Source organism: Hemicordylus capensis, chromosome 10, assembly GCF_027244095.1.
Source record: "Hemicordylus capensis ecotype Gifberg chromosome 10, rHemCap1.1.pri, whole genome shotgun sequence".
In the NCBI taxonomy this organism is placed as follows: Eukaryota; Metazoa; Chordata; class Lepidosauria; order Squamata; family Cordylidae; genus Hemicordylus; species Hemicordylus capensis.
The window spans coordinates 1,937,849-1,956,171 of NC_069666.1; the positions used below are offsets into that span (position 1 = coordinate 1,937,849).

Here is an 18,323-nt window from a genome sequence, read left to right on the forward strand (position 1 = left end):
GGAAAAGCACTTAAAATAAAACATAATATTTTCATGGGCCGCACAGTCTTGTCATAACAAAACCTCGACATCCTAGTCAATGTTTTTATGTGTCTAGCTAATTTTGCAAAGCCTCTTGCAGTACAAGCCTGTGGCGGTTTACTCAGAAGTAAGCTCCACTGTATTCAGTGGAGCTTACTCTCAGGTAAGTGTGCATAGCATTGCATCCTTAATGTAGAAAAGGGGGTCCAAAACTTGCTCTATAAACAATGACCTCAAATCAATTAATTTGTACAGTATGAAGGGAGGAGAGCTGGTCTCGTGGTAGCATGCATGAATTGACCCCCTTTGCTAAGCAGGGCTGGCCTTGGTTGCATCTGGATGGGAGACTAAATGTGAGTGGTGCAAGATATTCCCCTTAGGGGATGGGTCCATTCACCTTAAATGGCGCAGCGGAGAAATGCTTAACTAACAAGGAGTAGGTTGCCGTTTCAGATCCCTGCTGGTACCATATCGGGCAGCAGCAATATAGGAAGATGCTGAAAGGCATCATCTCACACTGCGCGGGAGGAGGCAATGGTCAACCCCTCCTGTATTCTACCAAAGACAACCACAGGGCAGCTCTGTGGGCACCAGGAGTCGACAACGACTTGAGGGCACACGTTACCTTTTACCTATTCTTCCCCCAGTGGAAGAATATCTTCATGCTTGCATGCAGAAGGTCCCAGGTTCACTCCCTGGCAGCATCTCCGGCAGGCAGGGCTAGGAGAGACTCCTGCCTGAAACCTCGGAGAGACGCTGCCAGTCAGTGTCGAGACGATACTGAGCTAGATGGACCAATAGTCTGACTCAGTAGAAGGCAGCTCACTGTGTTCCCATGTCCCTCATGTACAGATATACACCATAATATCTGTATTTTACATCAATGTTTCAAAGGGTTTTTAAGAAAGAGGGATCAGCTGACCTCTCCGCTCTCTGCTGATCTCCAGCAGATCAGGATTAAGAGCAAGTGTTTACAAAATGACAACACTGGTTTCTATGGCCAGGTCCACACAATGCATTCAGTTGCATTCACAATGCATGAACTCCTTCTGTTCTCACTGAGGCCTGCACTCAGCACCTGGTGATTGCGACATCATGTGTAGCTGGGCTAAGAGATAAGGCCACAATTGCCTCACGTCAGCTCAAATGCAAGAGCAGAGCCAGGGCACTCCTACGGCTCATGCTGGGCATCAAAAGGCAGGGGAAGCCATATGAGCAGCAAACCGAGCTGTCTTGGTGAGGAGAGCTGGTCTGGTGGCTGCATGCAGGACTTGTCCCCTTAGCTAAGCAGGGCCCACCCTGGTCGCATATGGATAAGAGACTAGAAGTGTGAGCACTGGAAGAAGATATTCCCCCTCAGGAGGAGATGGAGCCGCTCTGGGAAGAGCATCTAGGCTCCAAGTTCCCTCCCTGGCAGCATCTCCAAGACAGGGCTGAGAGACACTCCTGCCTGCAACCTTGGAGAAGCCGCTGCCAGTCTGGGTAGACAAGACTGGGTGAGATGGACCAATGGTCTGACTCAGTATATGGCAGCTTCCTATGTTCCTTATACTGAGTCAGACTCTTCAAGTCAACATTGTCTACACTGACTGGCAGTTTAGATACAAGGAATATAAGGAGCTGCCTTCTACTGAGTCAGACCATTGGTCCACCTAGCTCAGTATTGTCTACACTGACTGGCCGCAGTTGTTCTCCAGGCGGGTGTCTTTCCCTGCCCTATTTGGAGATGCTGCCAGCCAGGGATGGAACCTGGGGTCTTCTGCAGGCCAAGCAAAAGCTCTGCCACCCTATCCCCGTGTCCAGTGCTACATAGGAAGGAACTAACCAGGTCTTGCTCAGGGAGAAAAGTGGGGAAAGCCTTTAAGAAGCCAAACTGGGGAGAGGGCTGTAGCTCAGTGGCAGTGGATCTGCCTTGCATGCAGGAGGCCCCTGCGGTTCAATTCCCGGCAGCCTCTCCAGGTCGGGCTGGGCAGAGGCGCTCTTCCCCCTGGATTTCGGGGCCAAAGTCCAGGGTCTCCACAGCCCCTGGGGCCCCCGCCAAGTCCTCTTCAGTCTGTCCCAGATGGTATGGTCGCCCGGCCGAACATGATGATGCTTAATTTGCAGGGTAGGAGCCCCCTCCAAAGTCCTCTCGGTCCAGGCTCCCAAATTACCCAGGAGTTCCTCTGGGGCTGGGAGAGACTCCTGCCTGAGCCCTGGGAGAAGCCGCTACCAGTCCGTGTAGGCATTACTGAGCTAGATGGACCAGTGGTCTGACTCTGTGCAAGGCAGCTTCCTCTGTTCCTATTTACAATGGTGATATTTTCCACCCTGGGCGGTGCGAAAAAGGGACAGGAGTTGTGTTTGGGGGAATGGAAGTTTAGGCAGGTGACCCTTCCGTCTGACCCAGGGAGGGAGCCGCTCGCTCCAAGGTTCCTCTGTGGAGGTGGGGAAAGTTGTGAGTTGTGGGTTGGCAGGAGGATGTCATGAGAGGCAGCCCAGGCTCAGAACGAGAGGGGAGGGTGGGCTCAGACGGGTGGGGATACTCCGCCAGCCCCCAAGCCAACCTCAAACATCACTGTCTGGTCCTTCCGTATAATTTCAGTGTTTGTCTGCTTCACCACCTCTGCAGAAGAACACATCTGTTTAAATCTTCATTTTCCTTTTCAAACTGGGCATTCCATCTCCAAGCAAAGGGTTGTGTTTTTTTTAAATCCACCCCAAAGCCTTTAACGAGTAAATATATATATATATATTTAATTTTTATGAATGAGGCCCTGTTTTCTTGAATTTGGTCTGTAATGACTCTTTGTTCCCTGTCTGCTGGATGCTGATAAAAGGATAGTCCTCCTCCAGGAACATATTTGTATTTGTATTTTACTGGAGGAGAAGGGAGAGGGCTTAGTGAAGCCTTAATAAGTATCTACAGCACAAAAGTGGGAATTCTCCTATTTTGGAGGCAGAGGACGGTCTCCGGCCAAAAATATTGAATTCTCACTAAGAGCCTTGTCAGAGGAGCGCCTTCCTCTGTGGACTTGTGCTCCTTGGTTTCGCTAGTGGCACAAACAGTCCTGTGTGGTTAACCTATTAAATCAGTTTGCTAAAATAACGTCCACGCATGATTTTGGGTGCTCACAGCATCTAATAAAGCCATACCTGTGCGATCAGATTAGGACGAAGCAGTGACACAGCATTCAAACCTCACAGCAGTGAAATTAAATATGGGCCGCCTTCAGACGTAATGTGGGGCCATGGGTCCAATGGACCCACGGTTCCACGCCCCGCTCCCAACATGGTCCCATCCGCGTTTGGAGGTTGGGGAGAGGGGCCTCTCTGCAGCCAGCAAGACTGCAGAGGGGCGGGAGATCTTGCTGGGCAGGCTTCCTCCTTGACAGAAGGACAGCCCACACAGCCAATGGGGCCCAAGTGAGAGAGGAGCCAGTGTTCAGACGTAATGCTGGTGCCACAGAACGGAGTTGGAGGTGCCCAAACTCCTCCGAAGGTTCAAAGTGGGGTTCGGGGAGGGAAACCACGGGTCTCTTCTCGCTTTCAACTCTGGTTTCCCGAATTTGGATGTGCGTCTGAGGAAACCAGAAGTGAAGGGACTGAATTGTGTCTGAGTCCGGTGATTGAATCAGCAGTACTATGAAATGTGTGCTCAAATTGCAGTTTTGTATTTGTTTGGAACATAGGAAGCTGCCTTATACTGAGTCAGACCATTGGTTCGCCTAGCTCAGTATTGTCTACACTGACTGGCAGCGGCTCTCCAAAGTTTCAGGCTGGAGTCTCTCCCAGTCCTACTTGGAGATGCTGCCAGGGACTGAACCTAGGACCTACCACTAGGCTATGGCCCCATCCCCTTAGGGTGTAGTCCCTTTACAGTACTCATATGTAGTCTCTTATCCAAATGCAAACCAAGGCAAGCCCTGCTTAGCAAAGGAAAGAATTCATGCTCACTACTGCAAGACCAGCTCTCCTCTGTGAACGTTTTCCAAGAAGCAGCTGACCAAACTTCCCTGGGCAATGAGTTCCAAAGTACAGGAACTGCTTTCAAGAAGTTCGCATCCCCCCTGCACCTCATTAAAGAGAGGAACGCAGAACAAGCCCCCTTCTGTCTGCCTCAGTGTACAGATGGGTTCTTTAAGAAGGAGGCTATCCAGATATCCGGGCCTCAAACACAAACTGTTAGTGCTTCAAGTAAAGCACCAGTACTTCAAATCGTTACTAAATATCCCTATTGATTACCACTTATAATTGATGCAGGGGTCCTTTTCTTCAATCTAGATACCCATAGGAGCAAATCCCCTCTGGCAAGAAGTGATGCAATCCAGCAGAAATGAAGAGCCAAGCCACACAGTCAAATTACAAATCAGACTGATTCCAATTTAACTGCTATGGCTATTCCAAAGAATCCCAGGAATCATCGTTTGGTGAGATAACTTAGATCAGTCTATATCCATGGTGTAAATGCATCCACGGAGATCTGTCTCTTCCCTAGGTAGGCAAGCACAGCATGACAGAAAGGTATTTCCTCCTCTCACAATGTCTAATCTTTGTAGATGATCTTTAAAAATATGTCTATGTCTAAAATTGCATGCTGCTGTTTCCATTATTAGAAAGACATCAAGAAGGCCTCAGGATGAGAAAGGCTGTGTGAGAGAACAAGGGAAAGGGTTTCAGTTTTGCGGCAGAAGCCTGTGTGAGTGGTTGGGCCTGTACGATCTCAGGGCCTGCATACAGTCCAAGAAGCCCCAGAATAACTAGGAAGTAACTGAGACAGTCACTCAGCTAAGGTGTGCTTGGTATGCTGGTTTGTTTGTTTAAACCAATCTAGTTTTTATGCACTGGGCCGTTCCAGTGAGTTGTAAGCAAGAGAGAGCTGAGTTATTGGAAGACGTCTGCGGTGTGTGGCTCTCCTCACATATTCAGCCCTCCCAGTACTTGATGGGATAACATCAGAGATGTTTCCCTGTTGCATTTTTAAATGTTTGTTGTGCTTTCTTTGTTGCTAGCTACATAATTAAAACGCTAGAAAGAGAAAAAAAAACTGGAGCACTTGGCAGGAACAGTGGGTGGAAGGCCTTGTTCTGTTGGCCCTGTGATTTCATCCGCCCCGGTGCGAATCCCTTTCTCTCCAGTGCACCAGCAGCCTGCCTTTCCGGGCCGATTTCTTCCACAGTTTGCAAAATGGATGGGTCTCTTGGTGGCCACAGGGGCCCCGGAGAGCTGAGTGCAAGATGCTAGAAAGAGTAAAGGCAACACAGCTGGCCACCGAAGCCACAGAGTACCCTTGGCAGAGAGGGAGAAGGGCAAGGAGTGGAAATGTGTCCACCAGCAGCAGCTGGCTCCTTTACAGGCACAAAGGGAGAACTTGAAGTAGTGGTGGTGGGTGTGGTTGCAGGTGAATCAGCAGCACGTGCTGAGTGATCGCCAGGGGCAGAGCCACCATTGTGCGAACAGGTTCAAAGAACCCAGGCCGCTGCCCCTCAGGGGCCATGCCTTGCACCCTAGCTGCACCCCCTGTGTCCGGTGCCAGACGCAGGGGCTGTGATTTAGCTCACAAACAGGGACGTGCGGCCCCGTTTGCAGGGGGAAACAGCCAGCACCAGGCTCTCAGCGCGGTCGGAGCGGCTCTCCCTGCCTTTAAAAGCGGCCCCATTTGCGAGCTAAACCACACTCCCTGCACTTGATGCCAGATGCAGGGGGCGTGGCTAACCTTCGCCCCCCAGTGCCTGACATCAGATTCAGGGAGCGGGGCTAGGGGGCCGTGGCGGTGGGCTGAACCCAGGCTGCCACTGGCCTCCCTCCGCCACTGGTGATAACCTCATCTGCCCTATTGAAAGAGACGACTTCTTTGGATTATATTTTTCTTTGAATAGTGATCATGATCATCACTTTCCTTTCATGAGCTGTGGAAATAACTGGTTCGATCTGGGCTCAAGGTCCTTCCCATTCACTCAAAATAAGGGATAAATGTCATCCCATAAGGGACAGACAATTTTTGGCTGAAATAAGGGACGTCCCTGTTTATAAGGGACTGTTGGCAACCCTACCTGAGTGTACACACACTTTCCAGCGCAGAGTTCTCCACCCTAGAGAGGGCCTCTGCCTCCTTGGCAGGCGAAAACCTCCATGCCATGCCCAGGATTTGGATTTCAATCCTTCGCTGCCCGTCCTGTAAGAGCAGCCACTTGTCCACCCTGGGAGGCTTCCTTTCTTGAGGACAGTGCTGGCGGCAGAGGAGAGAGATAATGCTCATTACCGAGCAGTCTGTTGACTTACTCATGCAGAACTGGAACGGTGCCGTTGGAATGGAAAGATGATTAAGCCAAACCCTACTGCCGAAGTCTCATATCATCATCATCATTATTTTTGCAACGTTGATTGATTTGACAGGTTAACTTTAAAAAACCGGCCTGGATTTTTTTCATCTTTTTCTGTTTTTTCATCCTGCTGGGTGAACCGGAGTGTTTTCTGTAGATTTCCACCCTGCAAAAATGGAACACCGTTTAATAGAACTGAAAGTCCTCGTGACAGTGCTGGGAGAACAGAATTGTTGAACAGTCTTTTGTGCAGAGGGTAGCTAAGCTTCAGGCTTGAGGGATCTATTTTATTTTCACTGGTCCTCAAAGTTCACCAGTCAGAAACACCTGTGCAAAGGAGGCTCAGAGAGCAGAAAGGATTCTCTGCTGCATCTCAGGAACCATACACTGGGCAGTGGGGTGACCTGCATTGGGAAGTACAAATTGCAGATCAGGGGACTGCAACAAAAACTCCAGCAGAGGTGCATAAAGACTTGGTCAAAGGCAATGAATTACTACTCCTGTTTTAGAGGCGTGGGAGAAAAAAAGGCAACTAAGGGGAGACTTGATAGTGGTTTATAAAATTATGCATGGTGTGGAGAGAGTGGAAAGAGAGAGAAGAACCAGCCAGGAGTTATCCCATGAAAATGACTGCTAGGAAATTTAAGTCTATCTCACATCACATATAATTAATCTATGGAATTCTCTGCCATGGGATGTGGTGATGGCCACCAACTTGGATGGCTTGAAGCGGGGCTTAGACAAATCCATGGACGACAAGGCTATCAGTGGCTACTAGTCCTGACGGCTATAGGCCACCTCCATGTTCAGTGGCAGGATGCCTCTGAACCCCAGTTGCAGGGGAAGCAACCAGTTGCAGGGAGCATGATTTCATCTCCTGATCGTGGGCTCCCCAGAGGCATCTGGTGGGTCAGTGTGGTGGGAAACACGGTGCTGGACTAGAGAGGCCTTGGGCCTGATCCAGCGAGGCTCATCTTCTTCTCCCTAGGTCAAGATACCCTTACCTTCACATCCAACATTTCCTCTTTGCAGGTTAAGCCTCTTGCATGATCTCCATTGATCCCAGCCGAGGGATGAGTAATTGCCCCTTGAACAGCCTCTCTGCGAATTGTTTCTGTTCTGTTCAACAGGCAGGAGGGGGAGTATTTAATGAGGTTTCTTGGCAGTGGTGGCCCAATTAGGAACATAGGAAGCTGCCACATACTGAGTCAGACCCTTGGTCCATCTCGCTCAGTATTGTCGACCCAGACTGGCAGCGGCTTCTCCCAAGGTTGCAGGCAGGGATCCCTCTCAGCCCTATCTTGGAGATGCTGCCAGGGAAGGGACTTGGGACCTAGATGTTCTTCCCAGAGCAGCTCCATCCCCTGAGTGGGGGAATCTCTAACAGTGCTCACACTTCAAGTCTCCCTTTCATATGCAATCAGGGCGGGCCCAGCTTAGCTAAGGGGACAAGCCATGCTTCCTACCCCAAGACCAGCTCTCTTCGGCATTGCCCGAGGCACGTCACAAGAAGATGCTGCCCCATGCATGCCCTTGGGGTTAGGGTTAGGCCAATGTCAGAAAGAACCTTGGAAGCTTGGGAAGGGCATGGAGAGGAAAGAAGCTTGCCAGCGGCCTCCACTTCTCTCTCCATGCTTCTTGCAAGATGTGTAAGGAACGTGAGGAGAGGCACTCCTTCCAAGGCTGACAAGGGTCGGAGCAGTCCAGACGAGCTCTCTGGTGGTGGCAATGGGGGGCAAAGGTGCCCTAGAACCTGCTGCCTGAGGGGGCTGGCTCGCCTCCCCTCATGAAAGGGCTGCCCTGTTGCTTGCTTCTTTCTATTCAGGTCCCACGCCAGGTCCATGCCTTTGTTAGAGCCGTCATGCCGAGGGAACTCCACGGCCTCCTCGCCGTCATTGGAGGCACTCCGATACTTGTTCTCAAGTCCTCTTTTGGCTTCCTGGCCATCAGAGGTGAATCCAGGTTTGTGGCTGCAGAAAGGATCCTCCAACCGAGAACAAGTCAAGACAGGGAAGAGGGTGTCCCTTTTCCATTGCACAGGAAGTCTGGGAGATTCAAGGCATTCAAACAAAAGCAAGGTGTTGTTTTGAAATGATACTCTGGGCTTTATTTTTGTTAGCTTGATCTGGGGGGAGGGGGAAGAGTCTGGCCCCTCTTCTGGAGGATATTGGGCGGGGGGTGGCGGGGAGGCAGCCACATGCCCCTACAAAGAGACTTCCCTCCTCTGCAGCCATTAAAGGCTCAAGATGGTTCTTCCGCAGGTCAGAGACTCAAAAGCAAAGCACAAAAAAGGGATTATGGTGTGGAAGCTGTAATGCACACTCCTACAAAAGCACTAAGATTCTGCAATTATATGGCATATATATTCAGGAGATTGGACAAATGCATGGCGTCTCTCCACGGCTACTATTCGTGATACCTACATGACCTTCGACGTTCGGAAGCAGGATACCTGTGGATACGGTTTGCAAGGAGGCTGTTCACACAACTGGGAGGATTGTGCTTTGTGAGCTGTGCGCACCCCCAAAGCACATGTGCGAGCAAACAGGTGGGGGGAGTGATCAAGCGTGGGAGAGGAGCTGGGGGAGGCCAGCTTGTTCAAATGGTGGGTATGAGAGATGGGCAGGACGACGCCATCCCACCCAGCTCCTCTCGCTCACACGCGATCACCAAATGTGCGAGCCGTCTTAAGGAGTGCACAGATTGCAAGAGGCTTGCAGTACTGGAGCTGGGGGAGGCAGCAGAGGGCACTTACATCTTCTGCAGCCTTCCTCCTTCTCCTGCTTATGGTTGCTTGTCGCAGACTGGTCCCCTGGCCTGTCAATCATGGGCAGAAATTACACTGTGCAGGTCAACCGATAAGGAAAGGGATGAGCCTGCCTAACCGCAGGTTCAGCGCACATGGGATGCATCAGGGAATCTGCTCTCCATAGGTAGCGAGGGGGTTTCTAGAAGCTGCAAGAAAAACTTGGCCCTCACGGCAAAAAGTGCTCAACGCATGCCTGCTCAAAGACTCCACTCTGCTGTGAAACTTGGCTCCAATCTAAAACCTGGAATATTAAACTCCCAAGCCTTGGAGAAATTTCAACAGCACCCAAAAGAAAACAAAAACAAAACAAAACCACAACATTTTATTCCTCCAGAAATCTCCATGCCTATTTTTAAGCTTATAAATCTGCAATTAAAGAACTTAATGCGCTGTTTTATTCTTTAAACTCCCCCCCCCCTTGGTGGCTCCTTTAAATGGATTTTTTAAGATGTTATTCATTCAGCAGCTTGGAAAAGGGGACTGTAAACCTTTTTGCTAGAACTTTTAAAGGTGAGAGTTGAGTGGAAAGTGGAAAATCATAATAGCCAAATGTCTTTCGTTTCTACTTCTTATGACATGAGTTCCCAACATCTTGGGTCCCCAGAGGTTGTTGGACTAAAACTCCCATCACACACCCCTCCCACAATGGCCAGAGGGGATCATGGGAGTTGTAGTCCAACAACATCTGGGGACCAAGGTTGGGAACTCTTAACTTATGGGTGACCAGAGGGGGAAGGAAGAGCTGGCAGAGGCTTATAAAGTTATGAATAGTATAGAGAAAGTGGAGAGAGAGAAGTTTTTCTTCCTCTCACATAATTATAGAATTCAGAATCATCCAACAAAATGGACTGGGTGGACAGACAAAAGACCTTCACACAATGCACATTGGGAGTAAAAGGCCCCACAAATTATGAAAAATGGATTGAAGAAATGCTGACACAAGCAGCCTTAGAGCAATCAGCATATATGAGGCAAGGGAATCTAGCAAAATCTGAGGACTTGTGGGGTCCTGGAAATATATACAGTCTAGATGCCAGTTGGATCATGCCAGGGAAGAAAGTCAACTGTGTAACAAAGAGCTATGGATCAAGAGTGTACTATAAGACGTATGTCTCCCTTTTGTATATATTTGCTTGTGGGGTGTGTGTGTGTGTGTAAACTATTTTTATATATGCTTATAAGTTTATGTCAGAGAAGTGAGGTTTGGGGAGAGATCAATGGGCAAGGGAATAAGAGGGAAAGGGGACCTGGAGATGTCTGGGGGTTTTAAAAATCCTTTCAGGTAAGTATCAATAACCAAAAAACCCTTATGAAATTCTCTGCCACAAGATATGGTGATGGATGTGAGTTTAGATGGCTTCAAAAAGGGAATAGACAAATTCCCTGGGGGCCTCCCAATGGCGATCAGTCGCGATGGCTATGTGGAGCCTCCATGCTCAGAAGCAATCTACCCCTGAATACCAGCTGCAGGGAAGCAATGGCAGTAGAGAGGGCATGCCTTCGTCTCCTGCTTGTGGTTTCCTGTGGGCATCTGACTGGCCACTGTCAGAAACAAGGTGCTGGACTAGAGAGGCTTTTGGTCTGTTCTAGCGCTTCTTTGATCTGGAGTACAGCTGAGTTTGCTGGCCAGCTTGAGCAAGCCAATGGAAGGCAGTGATAGACTCCTTCCCTCCCCTGTTGCCTCCCTCCCCATCCCCATGCCCACTGCAAGCTCCTTGGGGCCAAGACCGGTCTGGTTTTCAGCTGCTTGCTGATATTTCTCTGCCCAGAAACAACCCCCACCCGCTCCGACCTTTTTGTCTCTGCTCTCCAGCTAGCCTGGCAGGCCCCAGACGGGCAAATGGAAGCCTGGGGGGGTCAGAGTTGCACTGCGGAGATCCCCCCTGCCCGGCTCTTCCAGTGGGCCCAGATGTGAAGGCCTCTGCGGCCCGGCTCTGGTGGGAGTTGTGCTTGGAAGGTCCCCAGTGCGGTGAGTCAAGCACCTCTTCCTCGCCCACAGACAGCTGCCTGCTGGGCTTGTGGCCTCCCCTGGCAGCAGACACAAACCCTCCGTTCCGCCAGCCTTGACACAGGTCTCCCTGTCTGAGCTGCCTTCCTCCACGGAGGCTGCCTTCAAGAAACCTTTGTCCTCCAGGCTGCTGCTCCCTGGAGCTCCGGCAGCGTCCAGCAGCCAAGGAGCGAGAACACCCACTGGCCTGCAGGGCATCAAAAGGCTCTCTGTGCTCCCTGTGGAGATCGCGCCCCTGCGGCACCTTCAGCAGGGCCAAGGGACCCACGGAACTGACTGGGGCGGGGGACGCAAACTTCCACCCCCGCTGCAGGGAGGACGTCAGTTGCATCCACCCAGGAGTGGGAATTCGGCTGCAGAGCCTCTCAAGGGCACAGGGACATAGGCACTCAGCTGCCTTCTTCCGAGTCAGACCCTTGGTCCATCTAGCTCAGTGTTGTCTACCCAGACTGGCAGCAGCTTCTCCCAGGTTGCAGGCAGGAGTCTCTCTGAGCCCTGCCTGGAGATGCTGCCAGGGACTGAACCTAGGATCTTCTGCAGGTAAGCAGGCAGGTGCTCTTCCACTGGGCTATGACCCCATCCCCTAAAGGGAATATCTTCCAGGGTGCACACGTGTAGTCTCAGCTCTCCAAATAGGCCTCTGATCAGAGAAACCTGGCCACGAAGGAGCCAAGAAGGCTCCTTCCCACAGGGGCCAGCCAGATGTCTCCAGGAAGCCCACAAGCAGGGTATGAAAATGGCTCTCTCCGCTGCTTGTGCCCCCAACAGTTGGTGTTTAGAGATAGACTTCCTTGGTACATGGAAGTTCTATAAGACTAGCCCTGCCAGATCAGAATGGAGTGCCACCAGGTCTAGCGTCCTACTTGCAGGAAGCACACAAGCAAAGAATGAAGGCTACGGCGACCCTCTGCCTGTCGATGCTCCCCAGATCCTGGAATTGAGGGGCAAAGTACCTCTCTACATTTAGCTATTATGGCTAATGGAGGAGGAGGAGGAGGAGGAAGAGGAGGAGGACGACGATGCCAGTGGCTATTACTTGGTCCACTCAGGGGCAACCCTTTCATGAGGCAAGGTGAGGCAATAGCCTTGGGCAGCAGATGACTGGAGCACCTGCAGGGTGGCAAAACGCCCTCCCACTGGCAGCAGAGCAGGTCTTCAGGACTGACCCGTCCCCTGCAGACTTTGCAAGGAGCCTCTCCTCACACTCTTTGCAAAGGCTGCAGGAAGCACAAGGGGGAAAGAGGTGGCAACCTGCCCCCCTCCCTGCCCCCCCCACCACTTTCACACCTTGCCAGGGTTGGCTTTGAAAGGGGGCTGGGCCCCAGCAGAGTCCTGGGGCCAGTCCTGGGGCAGAAATTTGTAATCTTAATCCTTGACTGTCCTTCAAGAGAGCCCTTAAAACCCATCTGTTTGGCCTGGCCTTTCAGGGTTTTTAATCAGTTTTAATTGTTTTAATGTTAACCTGGTTTTCAGGGTTTTAATTGTTTTGATAGTTTAATGGTTTTTTAAGATCTTTGTAAATTGGTGTTTATATTTGTATTTCTGTTTTAATTGTTTTTAATGATTTCTGCTTTTAATTGTAAACCGCCCTAAGCCAGCTCGGAAGGGAGGTATAAAAATCTAATAAATAAATAATAAATAATAAATGGTGCAAGGCAGCTGTTTACACCTTGCTTCAGGTGCCACAATATCTGGGGTCGCCCCTGGGTTCACGAGCATCCCCCTGTTGTGGCTGGGGAGGATGATGGGAGTTGTAGTCCAACAACATCTGGGGACCTCAGCTTGGGAATACCTGAGTCTGTGTCTGTGTGTGGGGGTGTGAGTGTGCACATGCGCAAATATGTTTTAATCCAGGGATGGGAAAAGAAGCTCTTCCATTTAGCCTTCTGGAGACATCTCAGGTTTCCCACCTGCAGCTGGTTCTGTAATCTCCCACCCGAGTGACTGAAGGCCAGATGAACCTGAGGAGTGTCTTGGCCTTGGGTGTGGTCCGGTGTGCTCCCACACCTTTGCCAAGTTAGGGTTTTTATCGCCCCGCCCTTTAAGCAGCCATAGTCTTCCAAAGGGCACCATCAAGGTTGGCAAAGCTCACATTCAATGTGAGAGCTTAGTGACAAACTGTGAACTCATTTCACTATCTCCACTTACTAATGGTGCAGCGGGGAAATGACTTGCCTAGCGAGTAAGAGGTTGCTGGTTCGAATCCCCGCTGGCATATCGGGCAGCAGCGATCTAGGAAGGTGCTGAAAGGCATCGTCTCATATTGCATGGGAGGTGGCAATGGCAAACCCCTCCTGTATTCTACCAAAGACAACCACAGGGTTCTGTGGGTGCCAGGAGTCGACACCGATGCAAGAGCACAACTTTACTTTACGTTAGTTATGAATAGAAAGAGCAGAGTCACCAGTGCTGGCTTTGGCTCTTGGTGGGGCAGAGGCAGGGTCACTTCAAAGACCCCCCCCAAAGAAAAAAGTGGGGAAGCACCCCTCCTAAAGAGCACCCTGACCCTCGGAGCAACTGGCAGCAGACGATAACCATCTGAGCAAGCGATCCACCCACCCAGAGGGAAGGACCAGCTCATCTGCAGAGAGGAAAGTTTTTTGAGGTTTCCTCCCTGCTAACCCTCTTGCCTTTTCTCTCTGGTCGTGAGAAAGGGCTCATGATATGCATCCGTAGAAAGCAGCCCTTTGGTGCAGTGTTCGGAAGGCACTTCCTGCGGCAGTAAAACCGGTCATCTGGGAAAACAGCTCATCTGGCTATTTTGCTCCTCCTTGCTGGCTAAACTGAACACAGCACAGCCAGCTTTGGGTGTCCTGGAACTAGGAAGGAGCTCTGCACACCCCAAATGCCTTTCTTGGCCCTTTCCCCTTCCCCTTCCAGCCGCTGAGCCTCCAGAGCACACACCAGACGGCCCGCAGCAAAGCAAAGCCCCGCCAAGGGGGCCTCTGTTTACCTGGAAGTTCAGTGTAAACAGAAGAAATATTTTTGTGCTGTCGGAGGCACACAGGGGCCCCATTGAGAAGCCATGGTTGTGAACTTCCGCTAGTTTGCTCGGATTCCGAGGGAGCCTTTCCGGGCAGTTGGCTTCCACCTGCACAGACGTCTCTGTTGACCACTCTGGGTGTGGCAGCAGCCAGAAGGATACAAGGACCTGGCAGCCAGATGGGAAGGCAGCTGATAACGTGGGAGCCGGGGAAGGACGGGAGGGCTGTTCTCACGGTCCTCAGTGGGACGGGAGGCGCGTCCTTCCCCAGTTTGGGAGCTGTGCGCGCTCGTGTTTGGTGATCATGTGCTCATAATCCGCAAGGGAGAAGGGGGAGGAAGCCGGCAGGGCAGGTCACGTGACCATCAGCTGGGTAGGAGGCGGCTCTTACCCGGTTTCGGGAGCTGGATGTGCTCCGGTTTTGTGACCGTGCGCAAGACAGAAACAAGCTCGGAGGCGGGGAGCTTGATCACGTGCGAAGCTCCAGCTGGGTAGGACAAGCACGCTCTGCTCAGATTCCGCCCCCAGCTTCTGAATGCGCCTGAGGCAGGTGGAAGAACCCTCTGGACAGACAGGGATGTGCAAACCGGCTCAACCTTGAGCTGGTTCGACACCAAACTAGCCCAGTTCGAGGGCTCGACCTCGAGACTCACCGGGCCTGGTTCAGTTTGGTTCGAGGTGGAGCTGAAGCCCCCAGGCTGGTTGGTTGGGCCTGTTTTGAGGTGCAAGGGACGTGTGTCTGTGAAAGGCAGACTTACTGCCGCTGAGAGTTTCCGCAGCTTTGGGGGGGTGGGTCTTAGGTGGTTCCTCCCCACCCCACTGGCCTCCCCCCCGGTCTCCCCCAAGCTGTTCCAGCCCATTCTGGGCCCATTTGGGGCCTCTCTGCATGCATGCACGGCGGTAGCCATTTTGGAGGCCACCGCGCATACGCACGGGCCTCCTGCCTTGCTTTTGACTCACAAACCATCACAAACCAGGAGTATGCCCAGCTCCTAAACTTGGGTCCGATGTGCCTCCTACCCTACTGAGAACATGAGAACAGCCCTAAGGGTCGTCTTGGGCAGGAGATGATGGGAGTTGTAGTCCAACAACTGCTGGAAAACCTCAGGTCAGCCAGCCCTTGTCTAGGGGATGCTTTGAGCCGACTCCTTTTGGACTCCCCCGTTGGCGTGGACCAAATCCCCAGAGGTTAAATCACTTGCATAAGGGAAGCGGGGAACAGGAGACGTTGAAATGTCCGTGCATTTTCATCAGCTGCTCCTCATAACCTCTTTGGCTGCTTCTTTCCTGTTTGGCAGAGGCCAACAGCCAGGGGAGTGAGCAATGCTGAGATACGGCAGATGAATCCGAAGGTCATTTGTCCAATGGACGTGAGAAAGCGGTTACTTACAGCAGCCTGAAGCAACGGCAAAACGCCCACATCAGCAGAGAGCTTTTACTCACCACCTGATGAAGCCAGCGTGAGTCACAGGTGGCTCTTGCAACAATACCTGCCGCCGGATGGGCCTCCTCGGCACAAATGGCCCCGTGGCATTCTTCATCACAGCAAGCAGAGATTTCCCATTAGTCACACGGGAAAGAACCAGACGGAGGGAAAAACACCTTCGCTAGAAGACCTACTGCACCAGCACACGCATGAATCACCTCTAATCAGGTCACTGTATTCCCCCTGCAGCTTCCTCGCTCAGTCGAAGGAGGAGGTTCGTTTCCCTCTGCAGGCACCAGGCTGAGCAAGGGCCAGTTCCCACCGTATGTAGTCCTGCAGAAGTGAGAAGTACAGCCTCCCCACGTCTCCAGGCTGCCTAGGGCAGGGGCGTTGCAAGTCTGAATGCACCCCCATCTTTAGAAAACAAAAGAACACGCCTGGCCCCTCCCTGCACACAATTAACTAGCCTGTCTAGAAGAAGGTCCAGCACAATTCATTACTGGAGCTTCTGCTAGCCACAGGGCAGGTCAAGGAGGCAGGAGGAACGGCAGTGCCCTCTCCCGTGACCACTGGAAACGGCGGAATGAATAAAATGCTTAGATGGCGCCTAGCTCTGGACTAGTCCACCAAAGTTTACGCGGCCATAAACATGCCAGTCTTTAAGGCGTCACAAGACTTTTGGTTGTTTTGGCTGCCGCAGACGAACACAGCTGGAATTAATTTCCGTAATGTCCGAATCCTAAGCTTCAATGAGCCTTATCAAAAGCCTCTTCCTCTTCCACTACTATTTATATACCGCTTTCCAAAAAAAATATGTTCTCAATGGTTTACGTAGGAAAAAACAATCAGATAAATAAGATGGTTCCCTGTCCCAAAAGGGCTCACAAGCTAAAAAGAAAAGTAAGGCAGACAGCAGCAACAGCCACTGGAGGGATGTTGTGCTGGGGCTGGATAGGGCCAGTTGCTCTCCCCTTTCTAAATGTAAATCTCCCCTTAACAATGTTCTGGGAATTCTGTAGGCCAGGGTTGGTCAATCGGTGGCTTTCCAGCTGTGGTTGGACTCCAACTCCCATAACCCCCAGCAGCAATAAATGCAGTGAAGGTGATGGAGTTCAGCAAGACCTGAAGAGCCTGTGGTTGGCCGTCCTGTCACGGGCCCTTTCACGATGCCAGCCAAGGAGAAGAGAGAGCCCCAAAGTGTCTCTCTCCTGGAGAACAGAAGTGAGTTCTCTCGATCTGGAACCCTGGCTATGGCTGCCTTGCCCAGCTGGATCCGTGCAGAAGGTTTGCAAAAAGAGCTGAGCAAGGTGTTGGGAGCCTCGGCCTCCCATCTACAGACAAAACAGAAATGAGTCAAGGCCCCCATCCCCAAATTAATCAGGGACACCTTTTGTTGCTGTCGCCTCAGCAGACGAACCCTTTGAGGATGTACACAAAGGAGAAGCACAAGGTGTGTGTGTGACTGTGTTGGCTCAGGAGAACCGACAGCGCAAACAAGGGCTTACTCACCACTTCCGCTGCTCTTCCTGGATCCCTTGGCTTGCCTGGCTGCCTGCCTTTGTCTCAAAGGTGATGCGTGTTGCTTTACTCTCTCTGGTGACCTCATCTTTGCCCCCTGGGGGCCTGGGTAAGAGATCAAAGTGGCAGTGGCCAGAGGCTGGGGGGACCGGACCCAGTGCAAACAAAGCCACCCACGCAGGGATGGAACAGAGTCAGGAAGGAAGGGCCCGCTGCTGCTGTCCCCTGCACGTTGGGACTGAACATCAAACACACCCTCAGGCTGGAAAGGAGCACTGAAGCTCAGCTAAGGACGGGTCGGGTATGCTAGAGCCAATGCCCTTGTCGAGGTCGCCAGGCTAGATGCCCAGAAGCCATGGAGTGGGCAGCCTTATCGGCCATTTCTCATAAAAACTGCTTAAGCAGATATTCCTTTCCAGGAGATGGAAGATCTCAAGGGAGGGGCCTTCGCCCTGTGGTAGCGTTCACGCAGAAGGTCCCAGGCTCATTTCCCTGGCAGCCTCTCCAGGTAGGGCTGAGAAAGACTCGTCCGAGCTTGGGAACTCCCCCCGGTCCGGGCAGACAAGACGGACTCAGATGGACCAGGGGTCAGACTTGGGGTGTAAGGCAGCCTCCTCGAGGCATACGTCTCTTCACAAGCCCTTTCGCCTTCAATATGCAGTTAAGGAAATGTGTGATGGAAGAGCATCCGAATGAATGCTTGCTCCACCACTCCATTGGATTGCTTGATTGTTTGTTTGATTGATTGATTGATACTGCCTCATATAATATACCTGGGCAGTTTACATGTTAAAACACAACCACAACATTTATTTATCGCATCTGTCTATGTACTGGGTCCCACCAGTATGTTTGTGTGGCAAGGAAGGCAACTCCATACTGGTGGTTTTTGGCAAACCCAGCTCTCCTGTCCCCATTTCAAGGGAAGGTTGATATCTGGAGGAGGAGGAGATGTTTTAATACTGGTGGCAGGGGCATTGCTAGGTACTTAAAGGATCTGGGTCATGGGGCCACAGCCCCCTTTTGATAATTAAACTCAACCCCACCCCTCCCAAGCATAACTGCATATTTTACATTATTCTTTAATATTATAAGCCAGCACCTATGAGTGTGGGTGCAGCAGCAGAGAGCTAGGCAGGGGAGCTCTCTCCCATGCTCTGTGCAGGTACCTCCACTGCTGCACTGGAAGAGGGCAGGGAGGAGGCTGGTGAGATTTGAGGCTCTGAGCAATTCATTGGGGGCCCGCGCCCTAATGA

At 51.5% G+C, this 18,323-nt stretch overlaps 2 protein-coding genes across 2 annotated transcripts in view; one reads left to right on the forward strand and one right to left on the reverse strand.

Moving 5' to 3' along the window:
* The window catches only part of AAGAB (alpha and gamma adaptin binding protein), an 83,894-nt gene extending 79,289 nt beyond the window's left edge, over positions 1-4,605 (forward strand). Inside the window, exon 11 of the mRNA XM_053273227.1 lies at positions 4,285-4,605. The gene's annotated coding sequence lies outside the window, so the exon portion shown is untranslated. The remainder of the gene's footprint in view (positions 1-4,284) is intronic.
* Positions 1-15,788, reverse strand: part of SMAD3 (SMAD family member 3) — a 76,738-nt gene extending 60,950 nt beyond the window's left edge. The window contains exon 1 of the mRNA XM_053273225.1: positions 15,768-15,788. The gene's annotated coding sequence lies outside the window, so the exon portion shown is untranslated. The remainder of the gene's footprint in view (positions 1-15,767) is intronic.
* Positions 15,789-18,323: the final 2,535 nt, after the last annotated feature.